General features: G+C 41.7%; 1 protein-coding gene across 7 annotated transcripts in view; it reads left to right on the top strand.

The window, feature by feature from the left end:
* The window catches only part of LOC114659144 (kynurenine--oxoglutarate transaminase 3-like), a 181,746-nt gene that overhangs the window by 117,608 nt on the left and 45,711 nt on the right, over positions 1 to 18,427 (top strand). For 2 of the 7 annotated variants that reach the window (XM_028811416.2, XM_028811418.2), the window contains exons 1-2: positions 9,259 to 9,445; positions 14,861 to 14,931. The gene's annotated coding sequence lies outside the window, so the exon portion shown is untranslated. Of the gene's footprint in view, positions 1 to 9,258; positions 9,446 to 14,840; positions 14,932 to 18,427 lie in introns of those variants that run through there. The other 5 variants (XM_028811417.2, XM_028811419.2, XM_028811421.2 and 2 more) reach the window with 3 other exon arrangements.

Raw genomic sequence — 18,427 nt, 5'->3', positions numbered from 1 at the left:
AGGCTCCAAAAAGTCCAGTACCATTTGCTCCCATAAAGGATGCCACAGTAATATATGAAAACAATAAATATCAGGAATACATTGTTGACAAGACATTGTGCTGCATCTTGATTTTCACCTACCACTGAGGAGGACAATGCTAAATTTGAAAAAGTCAAGAGGAACGCAATGTGTGCTTCTTCTACACTGTGGAAAAAGAAGCCAGTCATATGATGTTCATGTTTCAAAGAAGCACAGAATCCTGGTATGGAAAGAACAGGTCTGTAGGTCTGTATGTAGAAAATCATTTTTCCTATTGTTTGCTGCCCTCACACCGACCAGAAAACACCTGAACACATGATACTTAGTGCTGCTATCCGGCCTGGATTGTGCAGTTGAAGTTGCGCAGTGTCTGTAGTCTGCATTTTCTCTTCCTGCTATTGTGGCTTATCCTTATACAAGATGCTCATTGTCAAAGCTGAGATGTTGCAGCTTCAGTTTAGTCAGTTCATAGCCAATATATTTTCCAGAACAGCAGATGGCTGCAGCCCTGCATTTTACTTAATGCTTTACTTAACATTTTATCAGTTGATGATAGTATCAGAGGATATCAAAAATCTAATACCAGCCAAAAGAGACCAGGCACCAGCATCCCATTGTCTGATATATTTTTGTGATGTAAAAGGTGCATGAACTTGCATGTTTTGCTATTCACCTGCAAAAAGGGACAGGACAGATGTTATTACTCAGGTGTTAGGAAGTTTCTCATTCAGGCATTGTGCACAAAAGCTCTTAGGACTTCAGCAATGTATCGAAATATTTTACTGAGCCCAGGATATACTGTATATTGGGAGTGCAGCACACATACCTATGTAGTCTATACAGCAAAACGCAGCTATGCCAACTTTCTTTATTAGACAAAGGCTTTTATAAGATATTATGATTACACAAAACTTTATTAACATACAGTATATCTGATAAACACAGAAATCACATTGAATCATTCCCATATACTCTATTAGGAAATATTAAGAAAGTCTAAGGCCAAGTTATATGATAGTCTTTTGGCACTTACTCAAGGACAACAGCTGCATTTTGGAATATAACAGCTGCATATAAGAACAATGTGAACTTAAAATCCTATGATGCTAAAATATTAGAAAAAAAACTTATCTTACACAGGTAAGTTAATGTTTACATTAGATACAGTAAGTTTTCATATATATATATATATATATATATATATATATATATATATATATATATATATATATATATATATATATATATATATATATAGGAAAGTTATGGTATGGCCCCACCAGAATTTTCATTTCAAAAACACCATGCCTAAGGGTACTAATTTTATACTCGGCCCTGTCATGCATAGCTGCAAATTAAACTGATAAGAAACAAAAATGGTGAAAAAGGTGAAGCCAGGGGTGTCAGGTCAGGTCAGGTTGAGGAGCATGCACTGGCACAGCATGTTGCCACACCCACCACACAATGAAACAGTTTGGGGTCCTGGTTGGCAACCCCCCAGGCAGCTCACAGATTCCTCTAACAAATGCCTCCTTATCTGCCCACAGAGCCCTCGTAGCCATCCTTCTCAGTTCCCAGTACAGACTGGAGCTGCCATCAAGCTATGCACTGCGACTCCTCTCGATAATATCCAGGGTGCTCTGCGAGATGAAATGCCTCTTTCTGGGAACACTGACAATACCAACATAACCCTCAGCACATTTAAGGTCTTGTCACGGAAGGTTCCTCCACATCACATTAGGATCTGCAGTCACACCCAAGTCTGCAAGTTCCTCACACAAACTGTGTGCAACCTCATTACAAACAACCTATTCTTGGAGTCTGGCCAGGTCCTTCCTCATTCCCCTAGTAGGTGATAGCCTACTGGACCTAAGCTGGATCTTCAGAATAGCAACAAGAAATCTGTGGTCAAAATTCACAAACCTGGCACTTTTATAATCCTGTAGTTCTGTAGGAACCTGCAGCATCTGCCTGTGAGGATGGTATCGATCTCCTTCACCACACCAGCAGTATTGGAGTACCACATCCAACGATGCACCTCATGGCGCTGGGACCAGGATCCAGCAATCCACAGCCCCATACCTTTTGCAAAGTCAAAAAACATGGAGTCACTTTTACCATGGACTCCAGACCCATGGGGGCTGACACAATCCCCATAGCCAGCCCTGTCAATGCCAGGGGTCACACTGAAATCATCCATGACCAGAAGAGTGTCACCTCGCAGGCACCCAACAACCACAGAGTGAAGTTCCAAATAGAATGTCTCCCTCACCAAGACATCACTCACCACAGTCGGAGCATGCACTGAGACAACAGACAAGGCACCCAGAAAGTGCCTTAACCAGAATCTCATAATATGCTCATTGAAAGGAATGACATTGGACACCATCAGAAGAAGCTGATCCACCACAGCAACAGCTACTCCCTGAGTATGTCAGCCATCAGAGCGACCAGACCAATAAAAAGTGTAGCCACCTATAGTGATCTGGCCAGTCCCAGGTCTGCGCCCATCAGAGAGTGTTGCCACTGATATGCAGAGTTTCGAAGATCCTCTGACAGCAGAGACGAGACATTCCATGTGCATACCTGGATGGGCCACGTCAAATTAGGGCCCAAGAGCTGCTGTGCAGCAGGCGAAACTTTAGCACTACTCCATTTTGGATCCCCAACAGGCCTGACCCCGTTTGCTCTTCTGGGGATGAGGCTCCGGAGGACTTTACCCCATCCCCTTCATCATGCGAGTAGCCTTCCTGTAGGCAGCTGCAGCAAAGCTATTACCACTTAGAGCAGAAAGGAGTCTTCTCTGTTGTTTCAGAGCTGCATGAAGTTTTTACAGTGGCTGGAGTGCCAGGGGTATGACAAAGGCAAAATCCTGTCATTTAACAGCACTGCTGTCTTGCCCTTTTGGTTGTCAGAAACACAATATTATTTTTTCACTTGTTTGTAATTGTACCATTATGACAGTGACATATCAACACATTTTGTGTTTTTCTTTGTACTGTCACCACCATATTGTGGTTCTGGTGGCTAAGACTCACATTATGCACATGCAATGTGACCCACAAAACCATGGAATGTTATATACTGTAGACGACTAGTGCATGATGAAACTACTTTGAAAGCTGTAGGATATACACACAAGAAAACCTTGGTCAAAATCTTCTAGTTTTAATCATGATTTTGAGTTTAGCAATCTCTCTAAAATTTGGCAAACAATCTCTTGATTCTTATTGCTATTGCCTTTAACTACAACAACAGTTTATTTACAGAGCATAAATTCATACACATCGTTAGCTCAAAGCACTTCATATTAATAATAGATACATCACAAAGGATTATATAAAAAAAGTAAAACACTAAAGAGCAATAATTTATGAAAAAAAATAAAATTGTATAACTAAGACTCTAAACGTCCAGATTAACAAACAAATCTTATGGTCAGATGGCCAGGATGGAAAGGTAAAACAAAAAAAAAAACTCTGTCTGTTGCAGGCACCAGAGAAAATAAACCACTAGGGGTTCCAAGGTCAAAAGACCATCTAGCCTCCTCTGGGTATGCTAACAAACACAAATATGTTACAAAAATGTGTGAAATGTGTGATTTCTTCATTTTTCATTAATATTTTTCATAATCACAAGTCTCTGCAATTTGCTTTTGTAAGAGCCAATCATCACTCTATTCCTCACCCCACCCCACATACACACACTTCAAGGAGAAAAGAAAAGAAATTAAGAAAGACTAAATTTAAAAGACTTATGTCAGACATCACTTCTGTAGATAGATAGATAGATAGATAGATAGATAGATAGATACAGTGGTGTGAAAAACTATTTGCCCCCTTCCTGATTTCTTATTCTTTTGCATGTTTGTCACACAAAATGTTTCTGATCATCAAACACATTTAACCATTAGTCAAATATAACACAAGTAAACACAAAATGCAGTTTTTAAATGATGGTGTTTATTATTTAGGGAGAAAAAAAATCCAAACCTACATGGCCCTGTGTGAAAAAGTAATTGCCCCCTTGTTAAAAAATAACCTAACTGTGGTGTATCACACCTGAGTTCAATTTCCGTAGCCACCCCCAGGCCTGATTACTGCCACATCTGTTTCAATCAAGAAATCACTTAAATAGGAGCTGCCTGACACAGAGAAGTAGACCAAAAGCACCTCAAAAGCTAGACATCATGCCAAGATCCAAAGAAATTCAGGAACAAATGAAAACAGAAGTAATTGAGATCTATCAGTCTGGTAAAGGTTATAAAGCCATTTCTAAAGCTTTGGGACTCCAGCGAACCACAGTGAGAGCCATTATCCACAAATGGCAAAAACATGGAACAGTGGTGAACCTTCCCAGGAGTGGCCGGCCGACCAAAATTACCCCAAGAGCGCAGAGACGACTCATCCGAGAGGTCACAAAAGACCCCAGGACAACGTCTAAAGAACTGCAGGCCTCACTTGCCTCAATTAAGGTCAGTGTTCACGACTCCACCATAAGAAAGAGACTGGGCAAAAATGGCCTGCATGGCAGATTTCCAAGACGCAAACCACTGTTAAGCAAAAAGAACATTAGGGCTCGTCTCAATTTTGCTAAGAAACATCTCAATGATTGCCAAGACTTTTGGGAAAATACCTTGTGGACTGATGAGACAAAAGTTGAACTTTTTGGAAGGCAAATGTCCCGTTACATCTGGCGTAAAAGGAACACAGCATTTCAGAAAAAGAACATCATACCAACAGTAAAATATGGTGGTGGTAGTGTGATGGTCTGGGGTTGTTTTGCTGCTTCAGGACCTGGAAGGCTTGCTGTGATAGATGGAACCATGAATTCTACTGTCTACCAAAAAATCCTGAAGGAGAATGTCCGGCCATCTGTTCGTCAACTCAAGCTGAAGCGATCTTGGGTGCTGCAACAGGACAATGACCCAAAACACACCAGCAAATCCACCTCTGAATGGCTGAAGAAAAACAAAATGAAGACTTTGGAGTGGCCTAGTCAAAGTCCTGACCTGAATCCAATTGAGATGCTATGGCATGACCTTAAAAAGGCGGTTCATGCTAGAAAACCCTCAAATAAAGCTGAATTACAACAATTTTGCAAAGATGAGCGGGCCAAAATTCCACCAGAGCGCTGTAAAAGACTCATTGCAAGTTATCGCAAACGCTTGATTGCAGTTATTGCTGCTAAGGGTGGCCCAACCAGTTATTAGGTTCAGGGGGCAATTACTTTTTCACACAGGGCCATGTAGGTTTGGATTTTTTTTTCTCCATAAATAATAAAAACCACCATTTACAAACTGCATTTTGTGTTTACTTGTGTTATATTTGACTAATGGTTAAATGTGTTTGATGATCAGAAACATTTTGTGTGACAAACATGCAAAAGAATAAGAAATCAGGAAGGGGGCAAATAGTTTTTCACACCACTGTAGATACTTTATTAATCCCAATGGGAAATTCACATTCTTCAGCAGCAGCATACTGATACAATAAATAATATTAAATTAAAGAATGATAATAATGCAGGTGAAAAACAGACAATAACTATGTATAATGTTAAATGTTAACGTTTACCCCCCCCGGATGGAATTAAAGAGTCGCATAGTTTGGGGGAGGAATGATCTCCTCAATCTGTCAGTGGAGCAGGACAGTGACAGCAGTCTGTCGCTGAAGCTGCTCTTCTGTCTGGAGATGATACTATTAAGTGGATGCAGTGGATTCTCCATAATTGATAGGAGCCTGCTGAGCGCCCTTCGCTCTGCCACAGATGTTAAACCGTCCAGCTCCATGCCAACAATAGAGCTTGCCTTCCTCACCAGTTTGTCCAGACGTAAGACATCTTTCCTCTTAATGCTGCCTCCCCAGCACACCACTGCGTAGAAGAGGGTGCTCGCCACAACTGTCTGATAGAACATCTGCAGCATCTTATTGCAGATGTTGAAGGACGCCAGCCTTCTAAGGTAGTATAACCGGCTCTGTCCTTTCTTGCACAGCGCATCAGTATTGGCAGTCCAGTCTAATTTATCATCCAGGTGCACTCCCAGATATTTATAGGTCTGCACCATCTGCACACAGTCACCTTTGATGATCACTGGGTCTATGAGGGGTCTGGGCCTCCTAAAATCCACCACCAGCTCTTTGGTTTTGCTGGTGTTCAGGTGTAGGTGGTTTGAGTCGCACCATTTAACAAAGTCATTGATTAGGTCCCTATACTCCTCCTCCAGCCCATTCCTGATGCAGCCCATGATAGCAGTGTCATCAGCGAACTTTTGCACATGGCAGGACTCCGAGACTTTGAAACCCTTACCTGGATTAAGTAGGTTTGATACTGAATGGATGAGCAAATGGATATCTGTGTAAATGTAAATTAAATTCTTGTCAAATATAAAGTGATTGACGCTAGATGACATGCAAAACATGGTTTGCTTTTTTAATTTTATTTTTCAGGGGGGAATTAACTTAATTCTGCTTTACCAAAAGTTATAAATGGTTGCCACTAAAAAACTCTTAATCCTCCAGACTTCGTTTTCAGCAAAATTATTTTGTAGATTATTACCACAGGAGGCACTATTACTAAAAAAAAAAGTTTACAGGTAAATCTAAATTCTAAGGGATATATTCGGTCATCAGGACTGATAGTGCCATCTGCTGGTATATATTGGAAGTCAAATTAACATTTAATGAAATCTCAAAAGAGAAATACTGTACTGTATCCTTAACGTAGCTCAGCTGTTCAGGTGTCTAAATTCGTTTCTAGATATCTCAAAATTATTAATACAGTATGTGCTTTATGATATCTGCAATATCATTCTGAGATGGTCTGAATCCCTACACACTTGAAGATACCTAAAATTGATTTTCAACTATCTGAAAATCACTTTCTGATTTTTCAATGTCTTTATAATCTGTAAGATATTTTTAACATATTAAAGTCATCTGAAATACTTTGAAATGCATTTGTGATATTTCATGCCAGCTTCATATCTTTTTAAAGGTATCTTAAATTATATTTCAGGTATATGTGGCTTCCCAAACTGGGGGTAAGGGGCTCATTACAATTAAAACCACCTGAGTCACAGAATTCAGAGCCTTGGTGCCATGATAAAAATGTAGGGCCTGCTGAAATGTCAAAAATGAACTGCGAGTAAGGATGAAACAACATTTAAAGTCGATTTCTCTAACGTCCACAGAGAGTAAACTGACACACAACTTGGGACTTTGATGACAGTATTAATAAATTTTCTATGAGTAACTTGTTTTAAGCAGGTCAACTAATTTATTAATTATTGTTCTATATTTTTAGCTAGATGTGTTTTTTTTACTGTACTTAGACCTGGTAATGGATGATGGATTATGTCCGGGTTGAGTTAGAATATTAATCTGAAATAATGTTGAGAGCTATAATGTTATTGTGTGTACCTCTGCAGAGCTGCAGCACTGGATGTTTACAGCACAGTTTGTGAACATCAGCAAAACCCAACACTGCACCCTTCTTTAGGCTTTAGCAAGGACAGTCTCAGTTCAAGCAAACTAGTGACTGTAATTTTTGTGGTCACTTGTGAGGAAGGAAGGGAGCAAAACAATGATGGTGTCCTTTCCCAAGTCAAGCTATTATGGGGCTTTGCTTTATTTGTGTTTTATTATTGAATGCAAAGCATATATATTTATAAGCAGAGCACAGCATCATTGTGTATTTTTGATTACAAACTTGTTTAGTATATGTACAGGTATTTGGAGTGGTGGCTCTCTGATTAAAGGATCTGGGCTGGTAATACAGTAGTTGCTTGTTTTGAATCCTGGCAGTGATGGAATGCTACTCTGCTGGACCCTTGAGCAAAGCCCTTAAGCTGCAATTGCTGCAGGGGTGCTGTACCCCACACACAAAAAAAACACCTCTCTGGAGAGTAACTTGGGGTATGCAAAAAATGACAAATTCCTAATATAAGAAATTGTTTATGGTGAATAAAGGATTAAAACAATTAAAATATAAGAATTTGTGGTATATTTTTAAGGTTTAACCGCAACCATTCAGGGCTGTCTTAATAGCATTATAGGCCTGGGCCCCTACCTACACAACCACTCAGCAAGTCACATCACACATAGATTAGCATGGGGCTCCTATGCTCGTGGGGCCCCCAGGCAACTGCCCAGCATGCCCATGCCTTATGACAGCCCTGCAACTATTCACTCTGGGCAATATATAATCAACAATTAAACTGAATATGCATCACCTTTTATTACAGGATACCACTTTTAAACTTAACAACTGCATCCATCCATTTTCTAACCCGCTGAATCCGAATACAGGGTCACTTTAGTCTATACAGCTAATAAAGATAGGCAGTAACTAGTGCATTCTCGGTTACGGGGCATTTGTTTGCCTTAGTTTACATGATAATCCAGATAAATACACGGATAAAGTTACAGTATTAAAGATTTGTTACAAAAACGTACCAGCTAATGACCAGTTAAGTTTTTTTAACCAAACTGGAAACCACATATCTTTTAACACCTTGAGAAAAATGTTCCTCTGTCCTTCTACGCCTTTCAGTTTTTTAACACGATTTCAGCACGGCGTTACTTTTGCTTACTTTTGAGAACTTTAATTTTTCATGAAATAAAGACTTAATACGCACCTCCTATGCCATTAAACTTTTTTTGGTAAATTACATAATCTTCCATTGAAACTGGAAGTTGCTCGTTGGCGCGGTGTTCTGTAAAGTCAGGCTTGGCTGCGATTCTGTTTTGTCCCTCATTTTCGGAAACCATTGCTTTTTCTAGTCCACTACATCGGCTTACATTTAGTCGATAAAGACTGACATTAAATGTCACTCCTTAATAAATGTCTTAATACATGAATTATAATAAATGTGGCATGCCATCACTATACAGTACTTATGATATAATCAGTAGTATGGGTATTTTTTCCAGTATATTCTTTTGAACTTTGCAATACTACTCAGTTACTCCAAGCACGGTAACCAAAGAGACAAAGATGTTACCTCTGGCGAGCAGCAGCCGGATACAATTGGTTGCTTTTGGTATATTGTGATTGAAAAAATTGTTACTTCGCTGCCGCGGTCTAAATAAACACAGCATTAAACTTCTCATCAGTGAAACACACGCTTAATACGCAGCGGCATAGCAAACACGAATGGAACTTACTCATAGCACGATACTTTCAGTTTATTGCGTAAGAGATTTAGTTTGAAGTGGACGTTGTGACGCGAGTTGTGCATTGCATTCTGGGGTATGTGAGATTTCTCACGTGGTGTACAGTTGTTATGAGGTCAATTGCAATACCCAGCATGAAAAAGCGAACAGATAAACCGTGGTAAATGCGAATCTGTTGCGTTTTCTGAAGTGTCATATTATAACTCGTGTTGCAGCGGTGGAAAGGTTGTTTACGCTCTTCACTGCCGGTAAGTGTGATTTATTGAAATTACTCAAATTTAAAATAGTACTGTTGAACAGAGGAGAAACAGGATCAAATGCACGAAAGATCCAGTGTGAACAATTGGAATGTGTAGAATGTTTTGTTGAAGACGGATCTGTAAACTAGGAGGCACGGTGCGTAGATTCTTGCCGCTGTACGGTCCTACCAGAACCGCTACTGGAACTTTGTCTCCCACCGTGTCGGTTTACGTGTTGTCTGCTTTCCCCACACATAATACAATATTATTGTTGAATACTTGTTTACTCTGTATTGACTGGTAAAAGGTCGGCTTGAGTAATCTTTCTGTAGGCAGTATTGAATGAAGCGGATTAAAAAATGTATGGTTGCGGGTCTTACAAGCTTGACTTAAAAGTACAATTCGGAATACTTTGTCTATTCATGAGTGCCTGTCTTTTGTGATTGATTAACAGTATTTTTCTGTCATTAATGTAATGGGAGCACAGGAAGCTCTAAACCAGATCGTACTGGAGATAATGAAGAACGGGAGCGGTGTTTTAGTTCCAGTAATGATCCTTACTGCAATGTTTTCAATTAACTGTAGTGGTAAGAGTGGGGCTTAATAAAAAGCATTACCATTGTCAATTGTGTTTGATAAGAATGAATGAACTAACCCCATACAATCCTGCATATTATAAATCCATCTTAATTTTGCAATGTTTGTAAGCTGGAAAAGGCAGCTCTTAGCATTTAGAAATTAGATGAGTTAAGGTTAAACCAGTTTCCAGCACTTAGTCCAGCATTGAAACTTGAGGTACACCATATTATTGTACATGCAAGTACAAGAAATACTCTGCAACGTTTGGAAACAACTTAAGTGGTATGAACTATGAAGTAATCAAACCAAGAACAGCTGTTGATTATCTCAACTAATTTCTTAGCTACAGTTGTAGAATGCAATGGACTATAGCTGCACATAAACCTGAAACTATAAAAAATTGAATATTAGTACTGCACATAAAAAATTATTGTATTAACCACAACACCAACTGTGTTCAGTCTCAAGTTTTAGGTTATCAGTAATTTAGACGGGAATTGGTGGTTGAATTTTGGGAGAGTGGTTGGGTGTGTTTTTTGCTGGGTATTCTGGTTTTCTACTCCCAACTTATTCTGCATGCTGTTTAGGTTAATTTGCAAAGTTTTATTGACCCACTATTTTGCAAGGGGCATTTGCTGAACTTCCCTCCTGGGACCAATAAAGTATTATCAATCTGAAAACGTTATTTTTGTCTTGCTGAATTGACTGTTTTCATAATACTCCAAAGCACACCTTGGTACTGAAGACTGAAGTCTAAAGGCAGTACTAGGATGTTAAGCTACTGTGACAGCAGGTCACCTAGCCAGACGGTGTGTTAGCTCTTTTTTTCTTCACCCTTTTCAAATGTTGTCAGCAAAAATCAGTCCATTAAATGTATCATCTTTTGATTGATATGTTCACAAATGTTAGTTCAACAAGTGATGTTTTGCTTAAAGCATCTTTTCACATCTCTGCTTCTCTCTGTTAATCAGAAAATACTCATTAAAGGATAAGTTTGGTATTTTTCAAGTCAAAGTTATTTCTTTACAATCATGGTATATATTAGTTTGCCAAATGAAATTGTGTTCTTAAGTGAAGCGTACTTTATACATTTTTCAAAATAACTAGCTCAATCTTGCCGTTTATAATGGAGTTTATAGATACCAGTGTCCCATTATAAAGAAAGTATTAACTTACCAAATATCATTTTTATCATCCATCCATCCATCCATCCTCTTCCACTTATCTGAGGTCAAGTCGCAGAGGCAGCAGCTTGAGCAGAGATGCCCAGACTTCCCTCTCCCCGGCCACTTCTTCTAGCTCTTCCGGGAGGATCCCGAGGCGTTCCCAGGCCAGCCGGGAGACATAGTCCCTCCAGCGTGTCCTGGGTCTTCCCCGGGGCCTCCTCCCGGTTGGACGTGCTCGGAACACCTCACCAGGGAGGCGTCCAGGAGGCATCCTGATCAGATGCCCGAGCCACCAAATCTGACTCCTCTCGATGCGGAGGAGCAGCGGCTCTACTCTGAGCCCCTCCCAGATGACTGAGCTTCTCACCGTATCTTTAAGGGAAAGTCCAGACACCCTGTGGAGGAAACTCATTTCAGCCGCTTGTATTTGCAATCTCGTTGTTTTGGTCACTACCCATAGCTCATGACCATAGGTGAGGGTAGGAACATAGATTGACTGGTAAATTGAGAGCTTTGCCTTACGGCTCAGCTCCTTTTTCACCACGACAGACTGACGCAGAGCCCGCATCACTGTGGACGCCGCACCAAAACCGCCTGTCGATCTCGCGCTCCATTCTTCCCTCATTCATGAAGAAGACCCCGAGATACTTGAACTCATCCACTTGGGGCAGGATCTCGCCTCCCACCCTGAGAGGGCACTCCCACCCTTTTCCGGCTGAGGACCATGGTCTCGGATTTGGAGGTGCTGATTCCCATCCCAGCCGCTTCACACTCGGCTGCGAACCAATCCAGAGAGAGCTGAAGATCACAGCCTGATGAAGCAAACAGGGACAACAACATCTGCAAAAGCAGTGACCCAATCCTGAGTCCAAAAAAAACCGGACCCCCTCAACACCCTGGCTGCGCCTAGAAATTCTGTCCATAAAAGTTATGAACAGAATCGGTGACAAAGGGCAGCCCTGGCGGAGTCCAACTCTCACTGGAAATGGGTTCGACTTACTGCCGGCAATGTTGACCAAGCTCTGACACTGGTTGTACAGGGACCGAACAGCCCTTATCAGGGGGTCCGTTACCCCATACTCCCGGAGCACCCCACACAGGATTCCCCGAGGGACACGGTCGAATGCCTTTTTGAAGTCCACAAAACACATGTAGACTGGTTGGGCTAACTCCCATGCACCCTCCAGGACTCTGCTAAGGGTGTAGAGCTGGTCCAACTGTTCTGCGACCAGTACGAAAACCACACTGTTTCCTCCTGAATCCGAGGTTCGACTATCCGACGGACCCTCTTCTCCCAGAACCCCCGAAAAGACTTTTCCAGGGAGGCTGAGGACTGTGATCTCTCTGTAGTAGGAACACACCCTCCGGTCCCCCTTCTTAAAGAGGGGGGACCACCACCCCGGATCTGCCAATCCAGAGGTACTGTCCCCGATGTCCATGCAATGTTGCAGAGACGTGTCAACCAAGACAGTCCTACAACATCTAGAGCCTTGAGGAACTCCGGGCGTATCTCATCCACCCCCGGGGCCCTGCCTCCAAGGTGTTTTTTGACCACATCGGTGACCTCAGTCCCAGAGAATGGGGGAGCCCACCTCCGAGTCCACAGGCTCTGCTTCCTCATTGGAAGGCATGTTAGTGGGATTGAGGAGGTCTTCGAAGTTCTTCCTCCCACTGACCCACATGTCTTGAGTCGAGGTCAGCAGCACACCATCCCCACCATATACAGTGTTGACACTGCACTGCTTCCCCCTCCTGAGACACCGGACAGTGGTCCAGAATCTCCTTGAAGCCGTCCGAAAGTCGTTCTCCATGGCCTCCCCAAACTCCTCCCATGCCTGAGTTCTTGCCTCAGCAACCACCAAAGCCGCATTCCACTTGGCCTGCCGGTACCTATTAGCTGCCTCCAGAGTCCCACTGGACAAAAGGGTCCGATACGACTCCTTCTTCAGCTTGACAGCATCCCTCACCGCCGGTGTCCACCAACGGGTTCGGGGATTGCCGCCACGACAGACTCCGACCACCTTACAACCACAACTCCGGTCAGCCGCCTCAACAATAGAGGCACGGAACATGGCCCATTCGGACTCAATGTCCCCCACCTCCCTCGGGACGTGGTCGAAGTTCTGCCGGAGGTGGGAGTTGAAGCTACTTCTAACAGGGGACTCTGCCAGACGTTCCCAGCAGACCATCACAACACGTTTGATAATTTTTTTTCAATCCAAAAATTTTATTGAGTTATCGATCCACATTTTGATATTACACACATATTGAAAGCAGTATATCCATTTTGTTTGAGGAAGGTAAAAAAGCAAAAGCATTGTTGCAATATTCAGCCATTTTCAAAGGAGACCAGCTGTGCACTTCATGTTACCAACTACCTAGTTCTTCTTCCTCGATGGCACTGTTTCGGCCCCCAGGAGAATGTTCTTGTTGTAGCCTGTGAGACAGGGAAGACCTACTTGGTGCCAGGGGCATGGATTCACCTTGGAAAGTCATCCCCACATGCCGTTATTGACATTATTCAATGTTGATGCCCAGTTCTGAAATGCTGTCTGTTCTGTAGACAGCTAGACAATAATCACTGAAAAAGACACACTTACAATTGCTTATTTTCTTTCAATATATAGAAGCTTAGGTCTGTTACAAAGATAATGCCTGCAGTCATTAAATTGATAATGCATGTGCATGCTTCAATGAGAGGGTGCTTGCACATAGCATACAATTGTTATAGGCATCCATTAATTCATCCAACCCACTTATCCAAGGCTGGGTGGCAGAGCAGCTGGAGTATATGCCAGCAAGCATTGGACACAAGGCAGGAACAACCCCTGGACAGGGCACCAGCCCATTTCAGGGCAAAATCACACTAGTACATTTTCGTGCATAGGTTTAGCAGAGAGCTGTTATTCCTGCCTTACAGCATCAGGGTCTGCATTAGTTTTACATGTTCTCCCCATGCATTTATGGAATGATTGGAGTGAGTTGGTGTCAGTGAGTTTACTCACTCAAATACATCATCGTATGCCCTTTTTTACCGTATCCTTCAGCAAGAGTGACTTCTCATGCATTCAAAAAAATTGATAATTGGTTTTTGGTGCTTTAGTCTGCTCTATTGCACACTCTGCCAGTTTCATTTTATGAGTATTTATTTTATCTTTCATGCACCAAACACACCACAGAAATGTGCAGGTGACTTAGCATTTTTAAAAATCTAAAATAAAGACTTTTATTAAAAATGTAATGCAGTGTAATTGGTTTATTTCAGATTTATTGTTATTTGTGCAAAAGTACAATTAAAAACCTACTTGTATGTGCTGTTTTAAATACACTGCTATTTAGTGTGAATCTCACTCTGTAGGCTATGTAATATAACAACACAGAATGTAATTGATGAAAAGAGGCACAGCTTATGAAAAAAATAATTATATGATTTTGGCATGCACCTGTTTGTTGTTAAAAGCCATGGCAGAACATAACTGAAGAAGCAAAATTACAGAAGTAAAAGTATGATCATATGCAGAACAGAGCTTGGCATAGGGGGCTTGTTGGGGTTGTCATAACTCCACAACAATGGCCATTAGAGAATAAGTGAACAGGAGATGTATTCATATCTCAAGAAAAATAGTTCCAAGAGTCTGTGATAAATTAATGATTTCCAGCTTCCTTTCATTATCACAAGGATACCTCAGAAACACGGAAGGCATATTTTCTTGGATCAAAACTTTTGCTACTTCAAAGTGGACGTAATTGGTAAGTTTTAAGTTTTTGGTTTTTTTTTCATTCACCAATGGACCTCACAGACCCATTGTAAACTGCAAGAACAGACAAAGTATTTTTAAAATCTATATCATTTTAGAACACAGTTTTATGTGGCAAATTAATATATAGGATTATGAAAGAATAACATAAACTTTTTCTTTAAGTTGTTCATTATAGGAAACAATCTGGTCTGTGACCTTCATTAGTTTCTTGTTTTGTACTTTTCTCTGAATATTTACATTTTAAATTAAATTTTAAAAATCTTCTTCTTTCGTCTGCTTCTGTTAGGGATTGTCACTTTCGATCATCTTTTTCCATATCTTCCTGTCTTCTTGCTCCATTACACCCACCACTTTCATGTCCTCTCATACCACATCCGTAAACCTTCTGTTAGGCCTTCCTCTATTTCCTCTAACATCCTTCTTCCAATATACCCAGCATCTCTCCTCTGCACATGTCCAAACCAACGCAATCTTGCCTCTCTGATTTTGCCTCCCAACCATCAAACCTGAGCTGACTATCCAATATACTAATTTCTAATCCTGTCCATCCTCGTTACACCCAATGCAAATCTGAACATCTTTAACTCTGCCACGTTCAGCTGTCTTCTGTTTTTTGTCAGTGCCACCGTCTGCAACCCATATAACGTAGCTGGTCTCACTACCGTCTTTCAAGACCATCCCTTTCATTCTTGCTGGTACCGTCTATCACAAATCTTTCCTGACACTCTTCTCCATCCACTCTACCCTGTCTGCACTGTCTTCTTCACCTCTCTTCCACACTCCCCGTTACTCTGTACTGTTGATCCCAAGTATTTAAACTAACCCACCTCTGCCAAGTCTATTCACTGCACCCTCGCTATTCCTCTGACCTCCCTCTCATTCGCACACATGTATTCTGTCTTGTTTCTATTGACCTTCATTCCTCTCCTCTCCAGGGTCTCCTTGACTTGCTCCCACTCTCGCTACATATCACAATATCATCTGCAAACATCATAGTCCTTGGGGACTGTCTAGTCTCACCTGTCAACCTCTCCATCACCATTGCAAATAAGAAAGGGCTCAGAGCTGATCCCTGATGTAATCTACCTTGAATGCATCCGTCATTCCTACCACAGACCTCCCCACTGTCACACTTCCCTTGTACATATCCTGTACCACTCTTGCATACTTCTCTAGCACTCCTGACTTCCTCATACAGTACCACAACTCCTCCTTAGGCACCCTGACATATGCTTTCTCTAGGTCCACAAAGACGTAATACAACTCCTTCTGGCCTTCTGTATATTTCTCCATCAATACTGTCAGAGCAAACATCGCATCTCTAGTGCTCTGACCCGTCATGAAACCATGCTGCTGCTTACTAATCATCACCTCACTTCTTAACCTAGCTTCTACTATTCTTTCCCATAACTTCATGCTGTGGCTCATCAGTTTTATTCCTCTGTAGTTACTACAGTTCTACACATCACCCTTATTCTTAAAAATTGGTACTAGTACACTTCTTCTCCACTCCTCAGGCATCCTCTCACTTTCCAAAATTGCATTAAACAAATCTGGTTAAAAACTCTTCATCTTTACACTTTACACTTCCATCTCTTCTAAACACTTCCGTGCTTCCACATGTATATCATCTGGAGCAACAGTCTTTCCATTCATCCTCTTCATAGCAGTCCTTACTTCCTCCTTGCTGATCCTTTGCACTTCCTGATTCACTCTCCCCCCATCATCCAGCCTTCTATCTCTCTTATTCTCTTCATTCAAAGTACTCTTTTGATCTGTTCAACACACTCTCCTCACATGTGAGTACATTTCCATCTTTATCCTTTATCAGCCTAACCTGCTTCACATCTTTATCTGGGAGTGAGGTGCCTGGAATCGTATAAGGCAAATTGTACATCGTTATTTGGAATACATACAGTGCATCCGGAAAGTATTCACAGCGCATCACTTTTTCCACATTTTGTTATGTTTACAGCCTTATTCCAAAATAGATTAAATTCATTTTTTTCCTCAGAATTCTACACACACAACACCCCATAATGACAACGTGAAAAAAGTTTACTTGAGGTTTTTGCAAATTTATTAAAAATAAAAAAACTGAGAAATCACATGTACATAAGTATTCACAGCCTCTGCTCAATACTTTTGTCGATGCACCTTTGGCAGCAATTACAGCCTCAAGTCTTTTTTGAATATGATGCCACAAGCTTGGCACACCTATCCTTGGCCATTTTCGCCCATTCCCTCTTTGCAGCACCTGTCAAGCTCCATCAGGTTGGATGGGAAGCGTCGGTGCACAGCCATTTTAAGATCTCTCCAGAGATGTTCCAATCAGATTCAAGTCTGGGCTCTGGCTGGGCCACTCAAGGCCATTCACAGAGTTGTCCAGAAGCCACTCCTTTGATATCTTGGCTGTGTGCTTAGGGTCGTTGCCCTGCTGAAAGATGAACCATCGCTCCAGTCTGAGGTCAAGAGCGCTCTGGAGCAGGTTTTCATCCAGGATGTCTCTGTACATTGCTGCAGTCATCTTTCCCTTTATCCTGACTAGTCTCCCAGTCCCTGCCGCTGAAAAACATCCCCACAGCATGATGCTGCCACCACCATGCTTCACTGTAGGGATGGTATTGGCCTGGTGATGAGCGGTGCCTGGTTTCCTCCAAATGTTACGCCTGGCATTCACACCAAAGAGTTCAATCTTTGTCTCATCAGACCAGAGAATTTTCTTTCTCATGGTCTGAGAGTCCTTCAGGTGCCTTTTGGCAAACTCCAGGCAGGCTGCCATGTGCCTTTTACTAAGAAGTGGCTTCCATCTGGCCACTCTACCATACAGGCCCGATTGGTGGATTGCTGCAGAGATGGTTGTCCTTCTGGAAGGTTCTCCTCTCTCCACAGAGGACCTCTGGAGCTCTGACAGAGTGACCATCGGGTTCTTGGTCACCTCCCTGACTAAGGCCCTTCTCCCCCGATCGCTCAGTTTAGATGGCTGGCCAGCTCCAGGAAGAGTCCTGGTGGTTTCGAACTTCTTCCACTTACGGATGATGGAGGCCACTATGCTCATTGGGACATTGAAAGCAGCAGAAACTTTTCTGAAACCTTCCCCAGATTTGTGCCTCGAGACAATCCTGTCTCAGAGGTCTACAAACAATTCCTTTGACTTCATGCTTGGTTTGTGCTCTGACATGAACTGTCAACTCTGGGACCTTATATAGACAGGTGTGTGCCTTTCCAAATCATGTCCAATCAACTGAATTTACCACAGGTGGACTCCAATTAAGCTGCAGAAACATCTCAAGGATGATCAGAGGAAACAGGATGCACCTGAGCTCAATTTTGAGCTTCATGGCAAAGGCTGTAAATACTTATGTACATGTGCTCTCAATTTTTTTATTTTTAATAAATATGCAAAAATCTCAAGTAAACATTTTTTACGTTGTCATTATGGGGTATTGTGTGTAGAATTCTGTGGAAAAAAATGAATTTAATCC

Source organism: Erpetoichthys calabaricus, chromosome 10, assembly GCF_900747795.2.
Source record: "Erpetoichthys calabaricus chromosome 10, fErpCal1.3, whole genome shotgun sequence".
Taxonomy (NCBI): Eukaryota; Metazoa; Chordata; class Cladistia; order Polypteriformes; family Polypteridae; genus Erpetoichthys; species Erpetoichthys calabaricus.
This window is presented reverse-complemented; position numbering and strand designations above follow the sequence as displayed.